Source organism: Petaurus breviceps, unplaced genomic scaffold, assembly GCF_028583685.1.
Source record: "Petaurus breviceps papuanus isolate PSGF00001 unplaced genomic scaffold, PetGlider_PUasm1.0 187, whole genome shotgun sequence".
Taxonomy (NCBI): Eukaryota; Metazoa; Chordata; class Mammalia; order Diprotodontia; family Petauridae; genus Petaurus; species Petaurus breviceps.
In genome coordinates this window covers 18,292,341-18,319,112 of record NW_027185799.1, presented here as the reverse complement: position 1 = coordinate 18,319,112, position 26,772 = coordinate 18,292,341, and the positions used below count along the sequence as shown (strand labels likewise).

The 26,772-nt window shown below is 36.6% G+C and overlaps 1 pseudogene; it reads right to left on the bottom strand.

Moving 5' to 3' along the window:
- Nucleotides 1-8,900: 8,900 nt before the first annotated feature.
- On the bottom strand, nucleotides 8,901-26,517 carry LOC138163058 (alpha-enolase-like; annotated as a pseudogene).
- Nucleotides 26,518-26,772: the final 255 nt, after the last annotated feature.

The following is a 26,772-nucleotide window of genomic DNA, read 5'->3' as shown; positions in this document are numbered from 1 at the left end:
AGAGAGAGAGACAGAGAGACAGAGAGACAGAGATAGAGACAGAGAGACACAGAGAGACAGAGAGAACTTAGGATGGACAGAGTATCTGGGTGAGTATCAAGTTAGAGGGTGCAATATGGGATCTTAATTATTAGTCATTCACTAAACATACTTTGTAGGTGTGAAAACCTTCCTTATCTTCATTCCTTTGCTCATGCTGCTTTGTTTCTACTTAGTATGCCTTCCTTTCCATATCTACCTGTCAAAACCTCCCCAATGATAATGGCCTAGGGTAAGCAGAATGAAGATGGTAGAGTGAAGGCAGGGACTATCCTGGCCTGAGCTCTCCCCCAAACCCCTCAAAATACCTTTAGATAATGACTCTAAACAAATTCTAGAGCAACAGAACCCCCACCTCCTCCCCCCAAAGAAAAGATGGAATGAAACAATTTTCGAGCCAAGACAATCTAGTTCAGCAGGAAAAGTCCAGGGTGCAAGAGGGGCACAGTTCAGCACAGGCTGGACCAGCACAGCCCTGGCCCCATGAAACCAGAAGCGGGCCTTAGGAACTACTGACTAAGTAGTGGCAGCAATAGCCTGTGGAGCTGTCTGTGAATAGATGCTAAGGGGATCAAACAACTGCCTAGAAGGAGATTAGAAAAGATGGTTCTTTCCTACCATTGATGTAGGACTCTGTTGCTTTGCCCACATTCAGATCAAGGTCATGGCCCTGGATGGCATTTCCAAGGTGAGGAGGAGCACTAACATAACAGAGCTTGAAGAAGCAGTAGAGTAGTGATCCTCCTCATAGTTCCAGGGCAGAAAAAATGGTTGTGGTCCCTCACAGACCATAGCACAGGCCACAGGATTAGTAAATGCCTCTCCTTAGATCATACCATTTTGGAGGAATGACAATTTATGGGTCCCTAGCAGTATCTTTGAAAATAGCTGCACAAAATCCCTGGAGCCTGGGACAGTGTGCCCTCCACTCTGGAAGCAGAGCCCTACTTTAACAAAGTGTTAAAAGTCAATGCATAGCTTTGGAGTATGAGCAAACAACAGAAAAATTCTCACCATAGAAAGTTGCCATGTTGACAAAGAAGATCAAAACACACTCTCAGAAGAAAACAAAATCAAAGCTCCTACATCCAAAGCCTCCAAAGAAGATATGAATTGGTCTCAGGTCATGGAAGATCACAAAAAGGATTTTGAAAATGGAGAAAGGGAGACAGAGGAAAAATTGGGAAGAGAAATGAAAGCGATGCAAGAAAATCATAAAAAAAATGAGTCAACTACTCAATAAAGGAGACAAACACACACACATACTGAAAAAAATAACGTGTTAAAAACAGACTAGGTCAAATGGCAAAGGAGGTCCAAAAAGTAAGTAATAAGAATGTTTTAAAAATCAAAAGTGACCAAATGGAAAAAAGAGGCACAAAAATTTACTAAACAAAAAAAAAAGTTAAAATGTAGACTTAGCTAATAAAGGAGGTACAAAACTCACTGAAGAAAATGATTCCTTAAAAATTAGAATTGAGCAAATGGAAGATAATGACTTTATGAGAAATTAAAAAACAGCAATAAAACAAAACCAAAGGAATGAAAAAAAATAGAATACAATGTGCAATATTTCATTGGAAAAAAATAACTGATCTGGAAAATAGATCCAGGAGAGATAATTTAAGAATTATTGGACTAACTGAAAGCCATTATCAAAAAAGGAGCCTAGACATAATCTTTCAAGAAATTACCAAGGAAAACTGCCCTAATATTCTAGAACCAGAGGGGAAAATAGAAATTGAAAGAATCCACAAATTACCTCCTGAAGAGATTCCAAAATGAAAACTCCCAGGAATATTATAGCCACATTCCATAGCTCCCAGGTCAAGATGAAAATATTTCAAGGAACCAGAAAGATATAAGTCAAGTATCACAGTTAGGAAAACACAAGATTTAGCTGCTTCTACATTAAAGAATCAGAAGGCTTGGAATATGATATTCCAGAGGGCAAAGAAGCTAGGATTATAACCCCAAATCAACTAGGCAGCAAAACTGAGTATAGTCCTTCAAGGTAAAAATATATGGATATTCAATAAAATGGAGGACTTTAAAGCATTCTTGATGAAAAGACAAATCCTGAATAGAAAATTTGCTTTTCAGATATAATACTCAAGAGAAGCATAAAAAGGTAAACAGAAAAGGGAAATCATAAGAGGCTTAATAAGATCAAATTGTATATTTTCCTACATGGGAAGAGGATGCTAGTAACTTATAATAATATTCTCATTATTAGGTAGATAGAATAAGTATATATAGAGAAAGGTCACAGGTGTGACCTTTAGATTACAGAGGGATGATATCTAAAAAAAAGGAAAATTAAGAGTTGAGAGAGAAAAATACTGGGAGAAAGAGAAAGGGAGATGTAGAATGGGATAAAATATTTCATTTAAAAGAGGAAAGAAAAAGCTTTTTTACTGTGAAGGCTAAGAGAATTGGAGAATTTCAATTATTGGAGAAATACAAATTAAAACAATTCTGAGGTACTACCTCATAACAATTACATTGACTAATAAGACAGAAGAGGAAAATGACAAATGGTGGAGGGGATGTGGGAAGATTGGGATATTAATTGTGAACTGATTTAACCATTCTGTAGAGCAGTTTTGAAGTATGTTCAAATGGCTATAAAACTATGCATACCCTTGGACCTCACAATACCACTACAAAGTCTGTATCCCAAAAGTGATAAAATAAAAAGGAAAAGACCTATAGTACAAAAAATAAAAGAATTGGATATTGAGGGGACACACAACAATTGGGGAATGGCTGAACAAGTAGTGGTATTTGATTGTGATGGAATTCTATTCTGCAATGGGAAATGATGAGTGGTATGCTCTCGGAAAAGTCTCGAGAGACTTGTATGAGCTTATGCAAAGTGAAATGTACTGTGTACAAAGTAACAGCAATATTCTAAGATGATCAACTGTGAATTACTTAGCTATTCTCAACAACACAATGATCCAAGACAACCCTGAAGGACTTATGATGAAAAATGTTATAACCATCCCCTGAGACAGAACTGATGTTCTCTGAATACAGATTAAAGCATTTTTTAACTTTATTTTTCTTTAGGTTTTTGCTTGTTTTTTTAGTCTACTTTTTCTTTTACAACATTACTATTAGAAAACTATTTTGCATGACTACTCATGTATAATTAATATCAAATTGTTTCCCTTGTCAATGAAAGGGAGTGGGGAGGGAGGGAGAGAATTTGGAACTCAAAGTTTTTTAAAAAATGTTAAAAATTGTTTTACATATAACTGGAGGAAAAATAAAATATTAAATGAAAGCAAAACCTACTCACTATCCCTGCATCCATTAAACCTCAGCTCTAATGTCATCTCAAATGAAATCCTGCAGATATTTGTGTATTAAAGTCCTTTCGTTTTTTTCAAGCCTCATTTTGGGTGCCACCTCCTTCATGAAACTTTCCCTGATAGTTTTCTTTTCCAGCTGTGATTTATTCTATCTTGCATTTATAATAGCATTTTGTCTGTAGCCATTCTTTCATGCTTACCATAACTTGCCTTGAATCAGATCTATTTCTGACCACGTCATATCTTTGTAGTAAATTTTTAGCTGCAGGAGAAACTAAAGCCTAGATTCTGAAGTACAGTTTCTTGCATAGATAGCAAAGTGTTTTTTTTTTCTTAATAGACATTTGATAAACTAAATGAATTCTCTCATTTTAACTTACAACTAAACAGGAGCTATGCCCATGCTTTGTTTATTTTTGTGTCCATTACAGTGCCAAGGTTAATAGTCTCAAAATTTTGTAGAAAAAAAGTGAATGAATGAATGAAGTGTCTTAGCTTTCCATGACATTGGAAAAGATCTGGTACATGTCAAATAAATTTCACTGAATCTGCTCTAACTTGGAAGACATGATGAGTCTTTATATTTTAAAATGAAGTAATTTTTCCATCAGATTTTCAGGCTGAATTAACTTTAAAAAAAAAGGAAGAAAGAAAAGAAATAGAGAGAATAAAGCCCATGGATCTCCCTGCAGGGAACTCAACACATCTTTTCCCATTTATTTCATAATCACACAAAATGGAGGCACGGAGCTGTCATCTTTACTTTGTAATCATGTGCCAAATGCAAGGCTGTGTGTGAATCACTTCTAGCTCAAATATTTTCCATTATTCACCTTATTTAATAAACTGTCACTTGAAAGGAGGCCTGATAAGCTTTCCCACAATGAATCAAAGCAAAGCTATGCCTTCTTCTTTTATTATGCATGCTACATTGGGAGCTAATGAAGCATAACCTCTGAGATGATATTTTTATAGATGAAAGAGACATCATGTCACATATTCTATTTATTTCATCAGCCCCTCATAGCCAACACAAAACACAATGATTGTCTTGCACTTCATCTCTGACAGATGATGGGCATTCTTGCTTGTGCCTTGTCTAATAGTTTTCTGCCATATGTGTATTTTAGGTATTAACCATGAATGAAAGGACAAGGGGAATAAATGGCCTGCATATCATTGCATAATTAATTAAGAATTGTAGTGGGAATAGTCCTGACTAATCCATTTTACACAGCTTGATATTTTCTCCAATATCACATGCTGACTAGAAATTGTAATGTTTTTAAGAAGTGTGCAACAAGATAATTTAATTTCCATGGGGATTTTATTATTATTGGAAGAAAAACATAGATAATCCATTTGGTTAAATTAGAAAATCATCTTCTCTTTGGATAATACTGTATCATTAATAAGTATCAAAAATAATAATGCAGCAAACATATGTTCATTTTGGTTTTAGGAGATCAATATTTTAGGTCAGTGTGGAATTTACTTTAGGTATGAATGTTTTTAAATAATATAGTGGCATGGGTAATAAATAGCATTTACTATTTATAGAGGTGGATAAAAAATATCTCTAGGGGTGGCTAGGTGGTGCAGTGAATAGAGCACCAGCCCTGGAGTCAGGAGGACCTGGGTTCGGATCTGGCCTCAGACACAACACACACACACACACACACACACATACACACACACACACAACTAGCCATGTGATTTTGGGCAAGTCACTTAACCCCAATTGCCCTCCAAAAAAGAGCAAAAAAAATCTCTAAACTGTAAACTGTCATAAATTAAAGTATAACTTTTAATGATCTCTGATTTAACTTTTAAACATATAAATTGAATGGAAGAGTAATATGGCAAAATCATGTGTCATGCAACCACAAATATTTCAGTAGCACAAAAATTTTAACAGAATAGCACTTTCGTATATTTATAGTAAATATGCAGTTTCAATGCCCTCCCCAAAACTGAATGCCCATATGAGAGTTAAGACATTTCTTTCTGTGTAAATTCAACTCATTTCTTTTATGACGTGTCTTACATCATTATAATTTATTATTTATATACTTCTATTTACCTAATAAAATCTTTATATATTCAATTTGGAAGTAGAAGATACCACTTATTATTGTGAATTATAATGGTATCAAAGACACCTTAGGAATATTATCATGGGGATATTTTTCATGAGATTTCACAACCAAATCAGAGCAGAGTAAAAACCTTGCATTTTATAGTTGTATTTGTAATTTACAGTGAAAACCACAGAACTCCAAAGGAACTTATATTTTTAGAGTTATAAGAGCCCATATATGTCATTTAGTCCAGTTTTTCACAGGTAAGTGCACAAACCAAGAGTGTTCATTACAGTTCATCCAATTTCCCTTGCCTTTCAGAATTACTTATGTAATTATCATCATTTTATATATATATATATATTTTTTTTTTTCTTTAATTCTACTTTCTTAACTTTGCATCATTTCAATCAGGCCTTCTCAGGTTTCCCTGAATTCCTGTTGCCCATTATTTCTGATGGCAAATAATATTACTTTACATTCTTATACCACAATTTGTTCAGTCATTCCCAAATGGATGGGCAACCATTTTGGTTGCAGGCTTGGACTACTACAAATAGAGTTTCTTTGAATATATTGTTATGCAAAAAAAATGTTCTTTCTGCCACTACCCTTTTTGAGGTAGATGCCTAGTACTATAATAGACCAACCAAAGACTTGGCAAATGAGCAAGTTATGTTGTAAAGGCAGCATTCAAACCTAGACCTTTAATTCCAAATATATATTGTTTTCTAGTGAATTAATATGGCCTCCAACTATACTAATCCTATGATCTAATATTCAGAATCTATCTATCCTTTTGTATGAAAGGAAGGGCTATTCAAAGGTTTCAGAGAAAAATTAGGACCATACTAATAATAATCCCAAACAAAGTTGGATCATTTGACTAAATCACCACCAACCAGTCAATTTCAATAGAGAACTGTATATATACAGGAGAATATACAGAATCAATTGGAAATTAGTGAAGGTGCTAGAATTAAGGGAGACCAGAAAAGGTTTCCTGTAGAAAGTACAATTTTATCTGGTACTTGAAGGAATCCAAGAGGCAAAGATAAAAACAGAGAAGGCTCCAGACCTGGATGAAAGCAAGTGAAAGTGCCTGGATTAGGGTGATGGAGTTTCTTGTGTAAGGAAAAGCAAGAGGACCAATGCTACTGGCTTGCAGGGAAATACGAATAGGAGTTTATGTGTTGTAAGAAGACTAGAAGGTGGCAGATAGGTTATGAAGGCCTTTGAAGGTCAAAAAAATAGTATTTTATCTTTGATCTTGGAGGACTCCCAGTAATAATGAGTTACCATTATCAATGACTATGATTGTATAGTGAGATGTCATTTTTTATTATTATGTCCTTAATGTTAAATATGACTTCTAGATGATACTGATAAATCATCTTCAAGACTCTGAGACTTACATCTCTGTTAAATATAGTATATAGCTATAGGTTCATATCATATTGTGGAGTGGGCACTATGATACTTCAACAGGAAATACTGTGAGATGAAGGAATTCATCTTTGCTGACCTTGGTTTCCCTCTTATTGTAGTTTAATGCTACCCCTCTTTCCTCATCTTGTCACCTTCTGAGTAATCAGTGCCTTTTAATTAAAAAAAAAGAATTCATTGGGAAAGAGTTCAAAGTCGATTCATATTTATATGTAAATATCTGATGACTTGTATAAGTAGCTGTGTTTTTTCTTTTAATATTAAAGTCTTAAAAGAAAGTCATGAAGTGCTAAGGGTGAAATTGAATACCTCTGCAAATAGCAAGTAGTGCTGAAGAACAGCAAGCCTTCCCTATGCTCCAACAAGACACCAAGTGAGTTTGTTTTTTTTCCACATCCATGCTGTTCCACTGCAATCTTACTTTTAAGACTACTTTTTTGCTAATTTCTTGCCATTTATTAGTCATCTAAAAAACTGAAAATTAGCATCTCTGTGACTAAGAGCTCCAAAACCACTAGATTAGAGAAGAATCAGGTTCATACAGTGAGCTCAGGATTGCCTAGGCATATCACTCTGACCCCTGAACTGAAATAATTTTGATCCCTTGGTCAATATGCAGAGCCATGAACATAATCCTTTGCCTTCTGATGTCTACCTTTCTCAGTTCAATTCAGCATTTAATTGTGTCAGGCAGTGTACTAAGGACTAGGAACATAGAGACAAAAACAAACAAGATTTGTATATTCTTTGTGAATGGTGACAGTCTATGAGAGTAGAAAGAGTACTGATTCTGCATTCAGTGGACCTGAGTTCAAATTTGATTACTACCTGTGTCACTTAGGGAAAAGTTACATTTGTAGTCTTCCTCCCCATCAGTTTCCTCAACTGAAAAATGAGAATGTAACCTAGGTGATTTCTGAGGTCATTCCTTCCAGACCCCACGATCAATTTTAAAATATCTTTATTCCATGACATATCCCTGTCAAGTAAGATAGTGATTGTTTTCATCTTTGTATTGCTATTGATGGTGGTAAAATTGTTTGTCCTTCATTCTAGAAGAAGACCAATGACATCATGTGTGACATTTTGGCTTGCATCTGAATTGGATTTAAGTGAGTCTGAGATGCTCAAAATAATTAACCTCAATATTGTTAATGAAAAGTTGACCATACTTAAAGTTTGGTAATCCCAAGATCCACTATAACAGCACTCCTTTTTTAAAGTTCTTCTCGGCTCAATGTTGAGAATTTCTCTAAAATGTGGTTTCCTGATCATATCCTTGATTGTGGTTTAAGAGTATAGTCTTCAGCATTGTTCCTAGGTGACAGTTTGTAAGTCTTCAGGGGATGTTCATGTTCTACCAAATTTGGGTCTAAAAGAACTGCTACTATGTTCAGTTTATTATCTTTTGGAAATATTCTATTTCATGTACTTCAAAATATATAGAGTAAATCTACAAAAGAAAAATAACTGAACCATGACATTCAGCCTAGTATTTTATGAGTAAGAAATGTAGTATCTTTATCGTCTTTCTAATCTGATGGTAACACATGTAATTTCTTGCTAAGGCCTAAGGGGTCCGAATAGAGGTTTATTATATGTGTAAATCGATAGCCTGAACACATTTTTTGAAACCATTATCACATTCAGAAATGGCTGCACTCAAAAGCTGGTGAATTGCCTTGTGACTTGTGACTATTATCATGAAGTAGAGAGTGTATATCTTGTTAGCTCTATTAAACATTATGGTCAGAAATCCAAACAAGTTTGTTGTTGTTGTTTTTCCAGTGGGTTACTGAATACTTTTATTCTGCATATGGCAGCCACTAAGGATCTGGCCTGTGGGTTCATCAGGGCTGCATCACAAGTATATGACTTCACACATCAATAACAGGGTTGGGCGTGAGAACAGGTCATTCTGTCCCAGTCACAGGATGACAAGGGTCTGTCGACAGGGAGCCAGAGGATCACATAGTCTCTGGTTTAAGACAGTTCTAATGAAGCAGTGAGAGTATCACAAAAATGTGGAAGGCAGAGGGAAATTAAGCAGCAGAGGCCCCTGCCCACAAAACAAAACTGATCTAGTATTGGTGCTGCCCATTCTTAGGACAGGAGCAGACTTCTTCAGAGGTGACTGGCATTTGCAAGCTCTTAGGCCTCCTGGCCACAAAGCTTGCTTGGACCAGGAGGTTCTAAAGTTCCTTCCAGCAAATTTAGCCTTGCTGCCCAGCTCCTCCTCAATTCTGAGAAGCTGGTTATACTTGGCCAGAAGCTCAGATGGGCAGGGGGCACCAATCTTGATCTGCCCAGTGCAGAGTACCACCACCAGGTCTGCAATGAAAGTATCTTCATTCTCCCCAGAATGATGCGAAGCCATTACTCCCTACCCATTGGACTGGATCAGCTTGCATGCCTGGAGGTATTCATTCATGGAGCCAATCTGGTTTATTTTGAGTAGGAGGCAGTTGCAGGCTTTCTTGTCTATAGCCTTTTCAATGTGCTTGGGATTGGCCACTGTGAGGTCATCCCCTTCCACCTGGATGCCTGCAATAGCAGTGAAATTCTTCCAAGCTTCCCAATCATCCCGGTCAAAGGGATCTTCAATAGATAGCACTGGATAGTCCTTGATGAAGCTCTTGTAGAGGTCCCCAAGCTAAGAAGGGGAGATGTATCTGCTGGAATCATCAGGAGACTTGAAATGCAAGTCATATTCCCCAGATCAGAAGAATTTTGAGGCAGCAACATTCATGCCAATTATGACCTTATCAGTATAGGCAGCTTTACCAATAGCATTCTTTAGCAGGTCTAGAGCTTCTTTATTCTCCAGGATGTCAGGAGCAAAACCACCCTCATGCCCTACATTGGTGGCATCCTGTCCATATTTCTGCTTAATCATGCTTTTCAGCTTGTGGTAGACCTCAGCTCCAATGTACATGGCCTCCTTAAAGTTTGTTGCTCCAACAGGAAGGATCATGAACTCCTGCATGGCCAACTTGTTACCAGCATGGGAGTCACCATTGATCACATTGAAACTGGCAGGATGACTTCAGCATTACCTGCAAGGACAGCAATCTGGCAGCACAGGGAGACACCTTTCTCAGCAGCTCTGGCCTCACAAACAACCTGAGACACTCCCAATATGGCATTTGCACCAAATTTAGATTTATTCTCAGTGCCGTCCATCTCTATCATTAATTTCTCATTCTTCTGCTCCACAACATTCAGTTTCTTGTTAATCAAGGTCAGGGCAATAGTTTTATTGATGTGCTCAACTGCTTTTGAGACCCCATGTAGTGGGTCTTATTGTCTCGGAGCTCCAAGGCTTCATGGATACCAGTAGAAGCACCACTGGGCACAGCAGCTCAAATCTGACCTTTTTTGGTGTAGATATCAACTTTAACAGTGGGGTTTCCACAAGAGTTGAAGGTCTCTCTTGCCTGGATCTTGTAAATAGATATGTTGAGTTTCTATTTGGGGGTTCCTCCATTGGGCTCAGAATACAGAGGCCAAGGTATCTACTGCACCAGGAGGGAGTGTTAAATGAGCAAGTTTGTTTTCTGCAACTTTTCATTTCATCATAGCCACATGGGTAGTACCCAGGAATACAATGAAGGCAGAGACAAATATTTCAAGCAGGTGCTGATTGACATATGTATAGCAAGGTGCAAAAAATGAGAATGAAAGTAACCATGGTGTATTAATGAAAAGATTAATAACTTTTGAAATCCATCCTACTTAATGTAAAGATAAATTCAGAATAAGTGTTTGGAAGGAGAAAGGGAAGGGTGACTTTGGGGAGTTAATTACAGTGGAATCCAAAGATTGGATTACAAATAAATTAGCATTATACTAGATCAATTCATTATAGTTCAAAAAGTATTAGTGGGGACTGTCAGTACAAAGATGCATACAACACACAATTTGTCCTCAAAGAACTTATAATCTAACAAGGGGCCAGTTTAATGGAACAAATTCATGCAGGGAGATTGGAAAAGTGTTTTGCCAAACTAAAGAAAAATGTCTATAAAACAAAGAAAACGTTGCCTACACTCTTTCCACTTGTTTGTGTGTCTCTCACAGAGAACTCTCCATAAGCATTGTAGGCTGCTATACAGATTCTCCAAGAATCACATAGAGATTTTGCTTTATTGACATTAAGTCTAAGCTGTTCTTTATCTTTCTGTCTCTTACTCTAAAGGGAACCAAGGAATGAAAACAACTCATGTTCAAAACTCAAAATTAAATAAATAGACTTTATCAATCTCACTGACGTATTGCAATGATTCTTAAGTCATAGAATTAAAGTGAGAGTTATTTGAAATGTAATTTAAATTATATTTACTTAGTACTGACTTAGTGAATAAGACCAAGTGCCAGATCTCACTGTATGTTTATTGCTTCAAAATAGCCCCAATTATCCACCCACAGAACTATTTTAAACACATACAAGGATACATTGTGCATGGAAAAGAGAATGTCTCCTTGACCTTCACTACTCCTTCTATGCTTTCATTATGATAACCCAATAGATTCATTGTAGGCAGTACCTGACTATATTATCCCATGAAACTCCACCATTTGCAAGAAGTCTTTTGTTGTTCCCCAAGTTTCTAGAGGTTTCCCCTCTAAGATTATCTTCAATCTCTTTATATGTTACTTATATGTAACTATTAGGACAGACACCACATTTTTTTTTAAAGCAATCGGGGTTAAGTAACTTGCTCAAGGTTACACGGCCAGTTATTTCTGGGTGTGGTGCTAAGTATCAGAGCCCGGATTCGATCCCAGGTGATCCCAATTTTGGGGCCTGTGCTCTTACTCGCTGTGCTACCTGGCCGCCCCCAGACACCACATTTGAACTATCTTTGTATCCCAGAGTTTATCACAGAGCCTGAAAAATGACAAACATTTAATAAATACTTGGACTGATTAATTAATGACTCTAAATGCTGGCAACATTCCTCTTTCAGAAAAGTTTTCTTCATGAGATAGAGGTAGAGAGAGGTAAAAAAAACAAACAAACTAGGAGTTGTAGCAGAGAAAGAACATTCAAAGTCAGAGAATTACTATTTGAATTTTGATTCAGTTAATCTCTACGGATCTGACAAGTCATTTTACCTATCCAAAAATCATTTTCCTCAACTCCAAAACAAGGAAATCAGATTAGATATACCAAATATCTCTTTCAGTTCAAAAGCCTGTATTTTTGTGACCCAGGGATTATCTGAGCTGGAGAAACAAAGTTCTAAGTGAACCAGAAATAAATTTCAATAAGATATGATGGGTTTATCATTAGAGACAGTGACAACTCTATTGCTCTAACATAGAAGAGGGGCCACATTTTCTCTCTTCCATAGGAGTGGGATTAAGGAAAAGGAGAACATACAAAACTTGCATTATTCAGGTCTGGCTTATGTTACCAACTCAGACATAATTATTATATTGGCATTTTGAAGACCAACATTTCTTGATTTTTTAGTGAGCTATTTGTTCAGTTTGAGTCAAAAGTATGATATGGCAGCCAAGATGGCTACTATGATCTCAATCAATAAAGAAGTACAATGCCCAAGTCTTCAGAGGTAATAGTTCCACTGCACTACACCATTTTCTTATGACATCTGGAGTGTTACATTCATTTCTGGAAATCCCATTTTAGCAAGGGTATTGGTATCTTCTAGGACATCAGAAGTTAGATGACCAGGATGAGGATATGTCTTAAGTGCATGCAATATGAACATAAAATAAAGGCAATAGGAAGAAAACAGAAGACTTAAAGAATTAAATGCAATATACATTTTTAGCTGCTCTGAGCCTCAATTTCCTCATCAATAAGATGAGGAATAATAAATAATAATAATTCAGAAATTAATAATACTAAATAATACTTGAGTCTCAGGGTGATTGTAAGGACCAAGTTTTATATACACACACACACATATGGGTGTGTGTATATGTGTGTACATATATACACATGTATGTTCATATATACACATGTGTATATATGTATGTGTGTTTATATGTATATAGAGAAAGAAAGGTAGAGAGAGAGAGAGGGAAGGACAGAAAGAGAACACTTTGTAAACCTGAAAGCATTATATAAACATTAGCTATTATCAGTAGTATGAAATATATACTGAATTCAAGGAACTTAATTAAACATTGGAAGAAACACAAAATTGAAAAACAACTGAATCTTTGCTTTAAAGTAAAATATAATTGGGGGATACAACATGTATTCAAATAAGTATAACATTAGGGGCAACAAAGAAGTAGCATGGTAAATAGAAAGTCAGAAGCAAAATGAATTTGAGGTCTGTTTCTATACATCAAATCATTTGGCTCCTCTGAGACTAAGTTGCTTCACTTTTAAAATAGGGACAATAATATTGACCCTGGATTATTTCCAATATTTTTGTTAGGAAATCATTTTGTAAACCTTAAAGTTCTACATACATGTTCACTATTAGAGAAGTATAACCAAGTCTCCTCTAAGGCTAAGTATATTATATTTCACACTTCCTCCAAGGTTCTCTAGTACATTTAAGGAGGGATTGGGGAGATTTAGTGCCATTGGTTCCAGTTCTCACTTAAAGTATTTTCTACATTTTATGAATGAGTCCTTTGAGTCCTAGCACCATTCAATCAAAGGAATATTTATTCAAAGTGCATAATTACAAAGACACAAATTTACTCCCAGAACATGGGACTCAATCTTTCTCTCCCTTTCCATACCTCAGTCTCTGGGGGAGAAAAAGGGGATTATGTTCACATTTTAGTGCAGTTTCTATAAAATGCAGTCCTAATTTCTGTGTCAACCTCAACCACCAATCCCCTACTCCCCCTGCCAAAAAAAAAACAACCATGAAAACAGTTCACCTGAAATCCAGGCTCTAAGATTGTGATGGCTTGAACTACTTAGTTAGGTACAGTATCATCACTACAGCTAAACCTGAGAAGAATAAACAACACAGAACAGAAATAGAAACCCATTTCTCAGAGCTGAGATAAAGGGGAAAGTGGGTAGAAAGTGAGTAGAACCTCCTGGTTCAGTTCATGACCTTGCTGTGGTAGATAAACTTGATCTTTTACCTCCTGTAAGCAGCAGATAGAACTATAGATAGAACTAGGGTCTCTGGCTAGTTAGAAAGACCCTACCTTTCCAGTTAAATTTCCAGCCAATTAAAAGAGGTCTCTAATGTCAAGTGGTAGAAGAACTCAGGTAAGCAGGGTACCTCCACTTTTAGGTGATCTGAACACATGCATACAAACCTTCTTACCTGAAGAGATCTAGAAAAAAGTATTGGGGGAGGTGAATTGAGGGGCATCTTATTTATTAGGAAAATTTTAATAGAGAATATTTGACTTTCACATGATCTTTAACAAAGAAAGATTTCAACAGGTGGAAATGAAGAAGAAAAAAAGTTCTAGGCATAAGGTAAAGACTGGGCCAGTTCTTAGGGGCAAAAGAGAAAAGGACAAGATTAGAGAAAAGTTAGTACTATAATTCTTATTGGTGGCAGATTTAACATAGGAAAGTAACGTGCAAATAAGACTAATAAAATAGGCTAGAGAAAAATTTTTGAAGTCTTTAAATGTAAAGCTAATTAATTCAGACTTCACCTAATGATAAAATAGGATGAAGTTTCTTGAACAGGAAAGTGGTATGGACTTTGGGAAGTCTGCATTAGGAAGATTATTTCATCAGTGACCTGGCAGAAATACCAATTCAAAGACTGCTATAATAGTTCAGGTAAGAATTTATTTATAAGTAGGTTTTATGTTTATATATGTTAAAAATTATTTGGCCAGCTGTGTTTGCTCCCATTTATCACTTTTAAAAGTTGGCAAAATCCCAGGTCAAAAGGAATTTCCAAATCCAAATGAAAGATTTTAGTTTGAAAGGGAATCTTCAGTCTAAGATGCTATTTATCCCAAGCTGAAAGAATGGTAAATAAGCACATCACAGTTTTTAAGTATAATGTTTGGTAAACATTATCAGATATAAATATTTCCCTAAAGAGCTGTTCTAGAAGACCTAATCTCATCAATAAGGAGGACCACTGGGGTAAATGTCAAATCAGGAAGACACATTAAGACCTTTACATATTACCAATGGCTATAATGGCACATGTCCTCTTTCTGAGAAAAGTAGGCTCAGAGATGATAAGAAGTACGGTTTGGAGACTTGCAGCTATGCCCATATGCTTAATCTATATAATTAGTTTCCTACTCATTCCATTCCTTCTGAAGTTTCCAATGGGTTAGAAGTTCTTTTTAGTGACTTAAGTAGTTTATGTTGCAGTAGTTAGTGAAGAAAGGGCTACCTGGTATTAAAAACGTCGATGTTATTGGATACTCTATGGGAGGATGCCTTGTACAATATGGACAGAAGGGAAGAAAACAAGGGGTGTCTTGTATTCTGTGCAGGGCAAGTTTTCTGTTTTTGCCTTTCTTGAATCCCTAGCATGTAGCACACTGCTTGGAAAATAGAAAGCACTTAATAAATGCTAGGTTACTAGTATTGCTAGCATTGACATTACTTTTTTTTAAAGCAATAAGGGTTAAGTAACTTGCTCAAGGTTACACGGCCAGTTATTTCTGGGTGTGGTGCTGAGTATCTGAGCCCAGATTTAATCCCCAGGTCATCCCAACACTGGAGCTGGTGCTCTTACTCGCTGAGCCACCTGGCCACCCCCAAGCAATTGGGGTTAAGTAACTTGCTCAAGGTTACACGGCCAGGTGTTTCTGGGTGAGTGCTAAGTGTCTGAGCCCGGGATTTGATCTCCAGGTATTCTCAACACTGGAGCCGGTGCTCTTACTCACTGTCCTACTTGGCCACCCCCTTTAAATACATTATCTCACTTAGTTGTCCTAGAAACCTTGAAAGGTAGATACTATTATTATGTACATTTTGCAGATGAGTAAACTGAGGCTTAAAGAGGCCGATTTTTGCTCAGTGTCACACAACTAGGATCTAAATAGAGATTTATAATCAGGTATTGAAGTTTATGGAACTGAAATTAAGAATGACTTAGTATGCAGATGGCAGGGTACAGTGGGGACTCAGCTGAACTCTCTCAACATTTCCCTCCAAACAACTTTAAAATCATGTCTCAAATCAAGTTTTGGACCAGCAGAGCTAAGAAAAGATCAGAGGGGGAAATTTTTTCCAGTCTAAGACAATTTAGGAAGTATATAAAAGAGGTATGTAATATCAGGGTGAGTACAAACCCAGAGCAGAGTAGGAACATAAGCAGTGGGCCTTGGAGTAGCTAGGACATGGGTGGTGGCAGCAGCAGTAGCTTTAGAAGCTCTCAGCCTCAGACTGTAAGGAAATCAGAAAACTGGTCAGAGATTACAGGGAATCCTTTGAAGCACTGGGTACATCTGATACTGATTGGCACCTCTATTTCCCATATACTGGGTAGCAGTTCCTAGGTGGAAAGGAATGCTTGTGATTGGTCATAAGGAAGCAGGAGCCATGGTCAGTGTTTTTTCTGAAGTCCCACCAGCTGGGGGATGGTTGTGGCCACCCTGAGGTTAAACCTCTAGCTCACATGGGACTGGGCTTTGTTCTGAGAGCACTGAGCTGGCCGCTTTCTGCCGGCCTTCTGGGCTGTTTTCAGTGGGAGGTTAGCTTTTCTGTGTCAATTTGTGCGTTTTGTAGCTCCAAAGTTTGTTTAGAGTCATTTTTTTACATGAATTGGAGGAGGTGGGAGTGGGAGTCATGTGGAAGTCCTGTTTCTATTCCCTTTTTAGCATTCCTAATGAAAAGACAAGAGTTGAATAAAAAATTTGACATTCACCCCAAGACTCAAGAGTAGCATAAAAAGGTAAATGTGAGGGAGTAATCATAAGGGAATCTATAAACATATAAACATTATCATATGTTTATATCGCTATATGGGAAGATGATTGCTGTAACTCCTAAGAATGTTATCACCATTAACAGTTAGAACAATTCCATATAGACAGAGGATATGGATGTAAAGTGAAAGATGTGGATGATCTCAAAAAATATATAGGGGTGAGGAAGAGGTATGCATTGCGAGAAAGAGGAATGGAAAGGTAGAATGGGCAATATTTTCTCACCTAAACGAAGCATGTAAGGAAGAGCTTTTATAGTAGAGTGGGAAATCAGGGGATGGTGGGTTATGCTTGAACCTCACAATCATTGGAATTGGTTTGAAGAGGGAAGTACACACACACTCAGTTAAAGGGGATATAGGAAAAAGGAGTATAAGGACATAAGATATCTTGGTGGGGGAAGAGCTAACAGAGGGAGGGGCAGTGGTGAGAAAAAAGAGTTTTGAGGAGAAATAACATAAAGAAAGGTAAGGGTAAATGGAAGAAAATAGGATTGTGAGAAATACATGGTTAGTAAACCTAAATGTGAATGGGAATAAGATGAGCTCACCCATGAACAAAACTATATAACAGAATGGATTATAACACCAAATTCAACCTAGGTTATGTACAAAAGACACACATGAAATAGAAAGTCATACAAATTTCAAATAAATGGCTGGAAAAAAGATTTATTAGACTTCAGCTGAAGGAAAAGAAGAAAGGTCTGGTAACCATAATCTCATAAAAGGAAAACAAAAATAGTCCTAATTGAAAGAAAAAATCATGGAAACTACATTTTGCTCATAGGCTCCATAGACCATGAAGTAATATAAGAAGTTTTTACAGCAAATTTCTCTGACAAAAGTATCATATGTGTGTGTGTGTGTGTGTGTGTGTGTGTAGATAAATTCCCCGAATGATAAATGGCCAAAGGATATGAAGAGGCAAGAAAAAGAAATCAAAGCTATCTTTTTTTTTAAGTTGTGTTCAGCTATTTGCATCCCAATTTGGAGGTTTCTTGGTAAAGATGCTGGAACACTTTACCATTTCCTTCATTTTTCAGAGGAAGAAGCTGAGTCAAACAGGTTAAGTGACTTGCCCAGGGTCACACAACTAGCAAATATCTGAGACAAGATTTGAATTTAGTAAGATTAGTTTTCCTGATTCCAGGCCTAGCAATCTATCAACTTTGCTACTTTTCTATCCACCAAAACTACCTACAGGTATATAAACAATTTTTTAAATCGCTATTAATTAGAAAAAAAGTAAATTAAAATAACTCTGAGATACCACCTTATACCCATCAGAAATGGGAAATACTGAAGGGAGGGTGCAAAATGGCAGAGAAATACATAAGCTCTCCCCAAAACATTTTTAAACAATTGAGCCACAGTGAGGATAACACAAGATTTAACTGTTTCTTTTTTTTATTATTTTTTGAATTAAATTTTATGTTTATTTTTAGTTTACAACATTCATTTCCACAATATTTTGAGTTAAAAATTTTCTCCCCACCTTTTCCCTACCCACTAACCCAAAACAGCAATCCCACTGTATACCCCTTCCCCAAATCTGCTCTCTCTTATAGCCTCCCACATCCCACCTCTGACTTTCTGGTAGGGCAAGACGGATCTCTATACTCCAGTGCCTGTATAACTTATTCCCCATTTTCATGTAAAAAAAAATAATAATATATTTTCAAACATTTGATTTTAAAACTTTGAAATTCTAGATTATTTCCCTTCCTCCTTTCTCAGCCACCCTTACTGGGAAGATAAACAATTCAAAATAGGTTGTACATTTATAGTTATGCAAAACATTTCCCTAGTGGATATATTGAGAAAGACTGACTATATTGCCCTCCATCCTATCCCACACCCCACTTGTTCTATTTTCTACTTTGACACTGTGCCTTTCCAAAAGTGTGTGCTTCTAACTACCCTCCCCCACAAACTTCCCTCCCCAACATCATCCCTTCTCTCATATCCTTCCCCCTACTCTCCTGCAGATCAAGATACCCAATTTAATGTGTATGTCATTCCCTCCCTAAGCCAAATTCAATGAGAGTAAGGTTCACCCATTCCCTTTTGCCTTCCTGTTCTTCCACTCCATTGTAACAGCTTTCCCTTGCCTCTTTTATATGAGATAACTTACCCTATTCTGTCTCTTCCCATCTCCTCTCATTATATTCCTTTCTCACCTCTAAATTTCACCTTTTAAGAGTCATACCTTCCTATTCAATTGGTCCTGTGCCCTGTGTCTATGTATACATGTGCACATATGTACACACACTCATATATGTATTCACACACACATATACCTTCCAATATAGACATATATGTATACATTTTTATTCCCTTCAACTATCCTTATACTGAGAAAAGTTTCATAAGTTACAATTATTTTTCTCCATGAATGCGTGTAAATAGCTCAATTTTGATAAGTTCTTTATGATTTCTTCTCCCTGTTTACCTTTTCATGCTTCTCTTCCTTCTTGTTTTTGAATGTCAAATTTTCTATTCTACTCAGTTATTATCATCAAGAATGCTGGAAAGTCCTCTATTTTATTGAATGACCAAATTTTCCCCTGAAACATTATACTTGGTTTTGCTAGGTAGATGATTCTTGGTTTTAACATTAGCTTCTTTGATCTACAGATTATCATGTTCCAAGCTCTTTGATCCCTCAGTGTAGAAGCTGCCAGATCCTGTGTTATTCTGATTGTATTTCCACAATATTCAAATTGTTTCTTCTTGGCTGCTTGCAATATTTTTTCCTTGATCTAGGAACTCCTGAACCTGGCTATAATATCCCTAGGAGTTTGTTTTTGGGGATGTTTTTCAACAGGGGATCAGTGAATTCTTTCAATTTCTATATTGCCCTTTGTTTCTAAAATATCAGCGCAATTTTCCTTGGGGATTTCTTGAAGAATGATTTCTAGGTTCTTTTTTTGGTTATGGCTTTCAGGTAGTCAAATTTTTAAAATTATCTCTCCTGGATCTATTTTCCAGGTCAGTAGTTTTTCCAGTGAGTAATTTCACATTGCCTTCTATTTTTTTTTTTCATTTGTTTGGATCTCTTTAATAGTATCTTGATTTTTCATAAATTCATTAGCTGCCATTTGCTCCAGGCTAATTCTGAAGGAATGATTCTCTTCATGAACTTTTGAGATTCTTTTTCTATCTGACAAATTTGGCTTTTTAAGTAATCTTATCCTCATTGGCTTCTCTTCATAAACTTTTGAGATTCTTTTTCTATCTGACAAATTTGGCTTTTTAAGTAATCTTCTCCTCATTGGCTTTTTGGGCCTCTTTTGCCATTTGAGTTAATCTATTTTTTTTTTTGCTTTTTGGAGAGAGGAAGGTAGGGCAGTTGAGGTCAAGTGACTTGCCCAAGGTCACATGGCTAGTTTTGTGTCAAGTGTCTGAGGTTGGATTTGAACTCAGGTACTCCTGACTATAGGGCTGGTTCTCTGTTCATTGTGCCACCTAGCCACCCTGAGTTAATCTATTTTTAAGGTATTATTTTCTTCAGTCAGGTTGTTGACTCTCTTTTCTTGACTTTCTCACTTCATTCTTATTTCTCTTCCCAATTTTTCCTCCACTTATCTTACTTGATTTTCAAAATCCTTCTTGAGCTCCTCCATGGCCTGTAAGCAGTTCATATTTTTCTTGGACACTTTTGATTCAAGAGTTTTGACTTTGTTGTCTTCTTCTGGTTCCATGTTTTGATTCTTTTTGTCCACAAACAAGGGATCTAAGGTTTGATTGCTATGCTTGCTTTGCTTCCTGATGTTGCCACTCAATTACTTGACTTTTGAGCTTTTTGCCAATGTAGAACTCTGCTTTCAGAGTTCTGTCCCAAATTTCTTGGGTTTTCACAGCTGCCAGAGCTATTAGTTTGCTGCCCTCTTTAAAGCCCTCACAAGCTCTGTCACCTGGTCACACACCCCAGGACCTCCACCCAAGACAGCGATCCAGATCCAATCAGGTTAAAGCAAAAGCAATTACCCTCTGAATGATCACTTGGTCCCCCTGTGATCTGCAACCCAGGAGCTCTGAAGCAGCCACTTGGAGGCAGCTGTACACAACACCTCCACTGCTTCTTGCTCTGAGGTCAGAGGCTGGATTATGCCCCTTCCATCCCTCCCAGTTCCAACAGAGTTCCACAATGACTTTTTACTTTGTGGCATTTATGGGTTGATATTTCTGGAAGCCACCACAGCTTTTGTTGATCCACTATCCTGAAGTCTACTTTCCAGCCAGTTGGGGTTGCCCTGAGTCTAAAACCTTGGGCTCACATGGGCCTGGGCTCTGCTCCCAGGTGCTATGATGGACCCTTCCTGTAGGCCTCCTGGGCTACCTTCAGTGGGAGATTTGTTTCTCTCTGTCACTTTGTGGGGTCTGTCACTCTAAAGTTTATTTAGTCATATTTTATAGATATTTCAGGTGGTTATGGGGGGAGCTCATGGAGTTCTCCTGCTTCTATGCCACCATCTTGGCTCCACTTCCTCCCTCCCCCAAAATAGAGAATTTGAAAGAATTCATCATACACAGCCCAGAACTAAATAGAAAATTTGACTTTCAAATACAAGATTCAAGAGAAGAATAAAAAGGTAAAGTAGAAAGATGAGAAGAGATTTAATAACATTAAACTGTTTCCATTCCTACATAAGAAAATGATACTTATAACTCCTAAAATATTTTTCATAATATGGAAGTTAGAAGGTGTATACATTGACAAAGGGCATGAGTATGAGTTAGATATGATGGGATGATTGTCTAAAAAAATTAAGGGGTGAAAAATAAGATTATACTGAGAGGAAGGTAAAGGAAAGAGTAGAATGGAGTATATTATTTAATGAAAGATGTTTAACAGTGTACAGGAAGATGGGGTGGGGGAAGTAGATGACCCTTACTCTCTTCAGAATCTGCTCAAAGAGGGAATAGCATACAAACACACACACACACACACACACACACACACACACACACACATATATATATATATATATTTGGGCATAGGGATCTATCTTATCACATAGGAAAGTAGAAGGGAAAGAGCATGGGAGAAGGGGAGATGATTGAGAGAAGGGGGTATAGATCAGGAGAAGTGCAAAACACTTTTGAGAATGGAGTGTGACAGCAGATATAAAAAGAGTAGGATAAACAGGGTGGAAATAGAATAGAGGGGAGTACATAGTCAGTACTGTGAAAACATTGCAAGTTTCTCTGATAAAGACCTCATTGATCAAATATGTAGAGAACTGAGTCAAATTTATAGAAATAAAAGCCATTCTTCAATTGATAAATGATCAAAGCATATGAAGTTCATTTTCAGATGAAGTAATAAAGCTATCTATGGTCATATAAAAATTCTTTAAATCACTGTTAATTAGAGAAATTAAATTAAAATAACTCAGAGCTACCACCCCACACAAGTCAGATGGGCTAATATGACAGAAAAAGAACATGACTGATATTTGAGGGGATATGGGAAAATTGAAACACTAATGCATTGTTGATGAAATTGTATAATAATTCAACCATTCTGTAGAGCAATTTAGAACTATGCCCAAAAGTTTGGCCAAGAATACACTTTGACCAAGAAATACCACTACTAGGTCTATATACCAAAAAAAAAAAAGCAAAAAGGAAAAGAACCTCTGGCACTTTTTATTTTTATTATTTAGGAGTGGCAAAGAATTGAAATTTGAGGGTATGTCCATCAATCAGGAAATGTTGTTCTATATAATTGTGATGGAATATTATTTTTTTAAGCAATTAGGGTTAAGTAACTTGCTCAAGGTTACACAGCCAGTTATTTCTGGGTATGGTGCTAAGTATCAGAGCCCGGATTCGATCCCAGGTCATCCTCACTCTGGGGCCAGTGCTCTTACTCACTGAGCCACCTGGCTGCCCAATGATGGAATATTATTGTGCTATAAGAAATGATGGGCAGGATTCTCTCAGAAAAAAATGGGAAAGTGTTACATGAACCAATGCAAAGTGAAAAGAGTAGAATCAGGTACAGAAGTGGGGAAGCTGTGGCCTTCTAGGCCCTTGGGTATGGCTTTTTGACTGAGTCTAAGTTTTATAGAACAAATCCTTTTTATTAAGTGGATTTGTTCTGTGAATGTTTGGATTAACTCAAAGGGCTGCACTTGAGGACCTACAGGTCCACATGTACCCTTCAGGTCACAGGTTCCCCACCCGTGAACCAGGAGAATATTTTATTTAGTAATAGCAATATTTTATGATGATCAATTGTGAATACTTAGTTGTTCTCAACAATACAATGATCCAAGACAATTCTGAAGGACTTTTGATGGAAAACACTGTCCATCTCCAGAGAAAGAACTGATGGAGTCTGGATTCAGATAAGAATACATATCTTCTTTACTTTCTATATTTTTCTTGTTGTTCTTTTTGTTGTTTGTTTTTATCTTTTCCCCTTCACAATAGGACCAACATGGAGACATGTTTTGAATGACTGCACATGACTCACCTACATCAGATTGCTTGCCTTCTCAATAGGAGGGGAGAGCAGAGAGTGAGGAATAAAACTTTGAACTCAAATTAAAAAATATTAAAAATTGTTTTAACATGTAATTGGGGAAAATAAAATGTTAAATAGAAAAAAGAAACAGCAAATGCTAGAAGAGATGACAAAATGGATACATTAATGGACTTTTGTGGAGCAGTGAACTGGTCCAACTGTTCTGGAACTATGTCCCAAAAGCTATAAAACTTTGCATGCCCTTTGATCTAGCAATACCACTACTAGTTTTTTAGCTCCCTCCTCCCCCCCAAAAAAAAAGAAAAGGGAGAGGACCCATATATACAAATATATTTGAAACAGCTTTTTTTGTAGTGGCAAAGAATTGGAAATTGAGGTATAGTCATCAGTTGAGTCAAAGTTGAACAAGTTGTGGCATATGATTATGAAGGACAACTGTTATGCTAGTGTAAGAAGTGATGAGGGGGTAATTTCAGAAAATAAAATATGGAAAAGACCTATGTGAACTGATACAAAGCAAAAGTAGAAGAACCAGGTCATTGTGCCCAAAAGACCTGGCTACTCTGATCCAAGACAATTACATAGGACTCATTATTAAAAAAAAATGCTATCTACCTCAAGAGAAAGAACTAATGAACTCTGAATGCAAATTAAAGTAAAATGTTCTTCCTTTGTTTTTTTTTTCTTTTTTATGTTATGGTTACTATGGAAATGTGTTTTATGTGACTTCACATATAATAATTGATATATCGCTTGCCTTCTTAGTGGGTAAGGGAGGGACAGGAAGGAGAGCAAGTATATGGAACACAATTTTTTTTAAAAGAATGTTAAGAATTAAAAATTATTTTTTTAAAAAGGAATTTCTTATTATGAGTTCTGCCTCAAACAATAGTTGAATGAGTAGCATGACTTTTATTTTTTGTTTTACTCTGTTCAAATTAGTTTATCCTTTCTGAAGAATCACAATGTAATATATAAAGAAATAAAATAATGAATGGTGGGTAGGATTCTCAAAAGTTTGTGGTTTCTCAGATGTAGTAGTTCAGGTTCCCCTTCCTGTCTCCCTTGGTGTGGTATTGGCTAGTGTTCTTTGGAAGAAGATGGACAGTGAAGATCTAATATGGTATATCTGTGTACCTGTCTAAGAACTCCTGGTGTTTTAAAAGATCTATAGGTGGGCTCTTTGCTGCTCAGGCTTATGGCTCACAAAATATATCTAAAAGGGTATGTGAGCAGCAATGATATATCCTATAGAGGCATGAAACTGAGGAATACACCTGAATCTTAATCCCACAGAGATGATTTTTATCTCCTGCTACTAAAAAAAATATTACTCTTTGGGCTGCGGACATTTTTGGTGGAAGTTTATTTCTAGGGTAGGAGCAGTACTGATCAATTCATTCCTTTTTCCCTAGATCTTGCAAGGGCAAATAATTTACATTTAAAAGATGGAGCACCTGGATTATAGGCAATCTATGACCAAGAAAGATAATTTTGCTGAGTAGCATATTAAGCCCTTCCAAATGGTGGCCTATTCTGTTACTTTGACTTTATTCACATCTTTCTTGAAAAAAATATCAACCTTCTCTCACTGAATTATAAATAATATTTTTTTCATAGGAAAGCTATCATTTGTATGTTTCTATACCAAAGCCCATTCAACATGATATATTGAAAAGAGAACTGGTTTGAAAGCCATGAGACTTCAGTTTTACTTTCAGTTTTGCTACTTATTAGCTATCTGACCTAGGACCTACTTAACCTCACTAGGCCTACAGATCCCTCATCTGGAAAATGAGGATGATCTCTGAAAAATGACTAGCCCCAACATTCTGTTTTCATCCTTTATAATGAGAGTACAAAGGGCTATAGTCCACTTTCAATCCAAAAATGACTGACTTGTAGAGAAAAAGAACTTCACTATTTTGCAATATGAGAGGTCACAACAAAGAGTTAAAAAGCAGGCACTCATAAGTGAATCACTTACATGAGCTAAATATGATAATGCTTGTTTGTAAGGGCTAATTCAACTCTTAGGTGTTTGGTTGCCAGAGGATAATAGTGAATTTACTATGCTATGGGAACATGATTTAGTGAATAGTAGAGGACAGGGAGTGGACCTGAGATTTCACTGGTATAGGGAACTCTCAAGAGAAGAAATTCCCTTTACCAGTGTGGTGCAGCATGATCACAACAACTTAGAATCTCAAAGATTTAACAAGAACAAGGTGAGGTTTATTGATTTAACTGGGTTCATCCAGCCAGTATGAATGAATATTGCCCCCCAAAAACTAAGAGCTAGAAAAGACCTTATTTTAAAAAGGCCATTGTCTTCCACTGCTTTTGGGGTCATCACCAGTAGTATAGACCTTTTTCTTGCTGCTGAACTCTGATGACTCTGTAGAGACTGAGGCTGATAACTTCGCATAGCTCTGCCTCACTTAAATCCAATTTACTGCAAATCCAGACATTTCCCTACTGATGTCATTGGTCTCTTTGAGAATGAAGGCCCAACAACAATAATGGGGTAAAGCTAGATCTGCCTTATTTTAAGGTCGATTCTCTAGCAGCAATACCAGAGCCATGTTAGGAATTATTATTCCCTTGAGCAAATGTTAATGCTGCCTTTGTTATCATCATTACTTAAAATATTTTAACAATATTAGTTTCTGAATGAAGAAACTACTTCAGTTTACATATTTCCATTGCAAATCCTTTCAATACACTTAAACAAAAAATGTAGTCACATAAATATAAAACACTGACTTGACTTTCTGCCACTCAGACAATAGAGAGATCATGTAAAGCTATCATAAGAATATTATCATGTAATGAATATAGTGTTGAACTAAGAGCCAGAAAAATGGGGTTCATATACTACCTCTGAAACCTCATAGCTAGTGACTATGGGTTACCTCCATGGGCCTCAGTTTCCTCATTTATATAACTGGAACAATAATACCTACTACCTAGTTCATAGTGGTCTTCTAAGGAAAGCACTTTGTGAAACCTAAAGCTTTATTAAATATATAAAAGCTTGGTTATTTTTAAATAAGCACATAGCTTGTGTATTATAAACTATGTTAAGAAAAGAATCTTTAACAATAGCTTCTATATCCATGTGCAATGGACTGATTTCTGGAATTAGGAATGTACTTTCTGTGTATTAGTTCAAAGGCCATCTGGAATGTCTTAGGTGGCATGTCATAATGGCTTAATTACCTTTCATCCTTAGATACTGGTGCCTTCTTAGTTGATATCATGACAATGTGACATGCCTACTTAGGATCAATGTATTAAATAAATTTGAAGTAGACTTTTGATGTGATTACTTATTCAAATAAAAGCAGTGGCTGCTTTGAATAGGAATTTCTCTTAATGAATTTCACACAGCAGCAGTATCCTTTGTGAGCTTACATCCTGTAGAATGGGTGATCAAATTTTCTTTTGAAACACCCACATCAGCTTATGCAAAGATACTATATTTAAAAGCATAAATATTGCAATTGTCAGCTCTT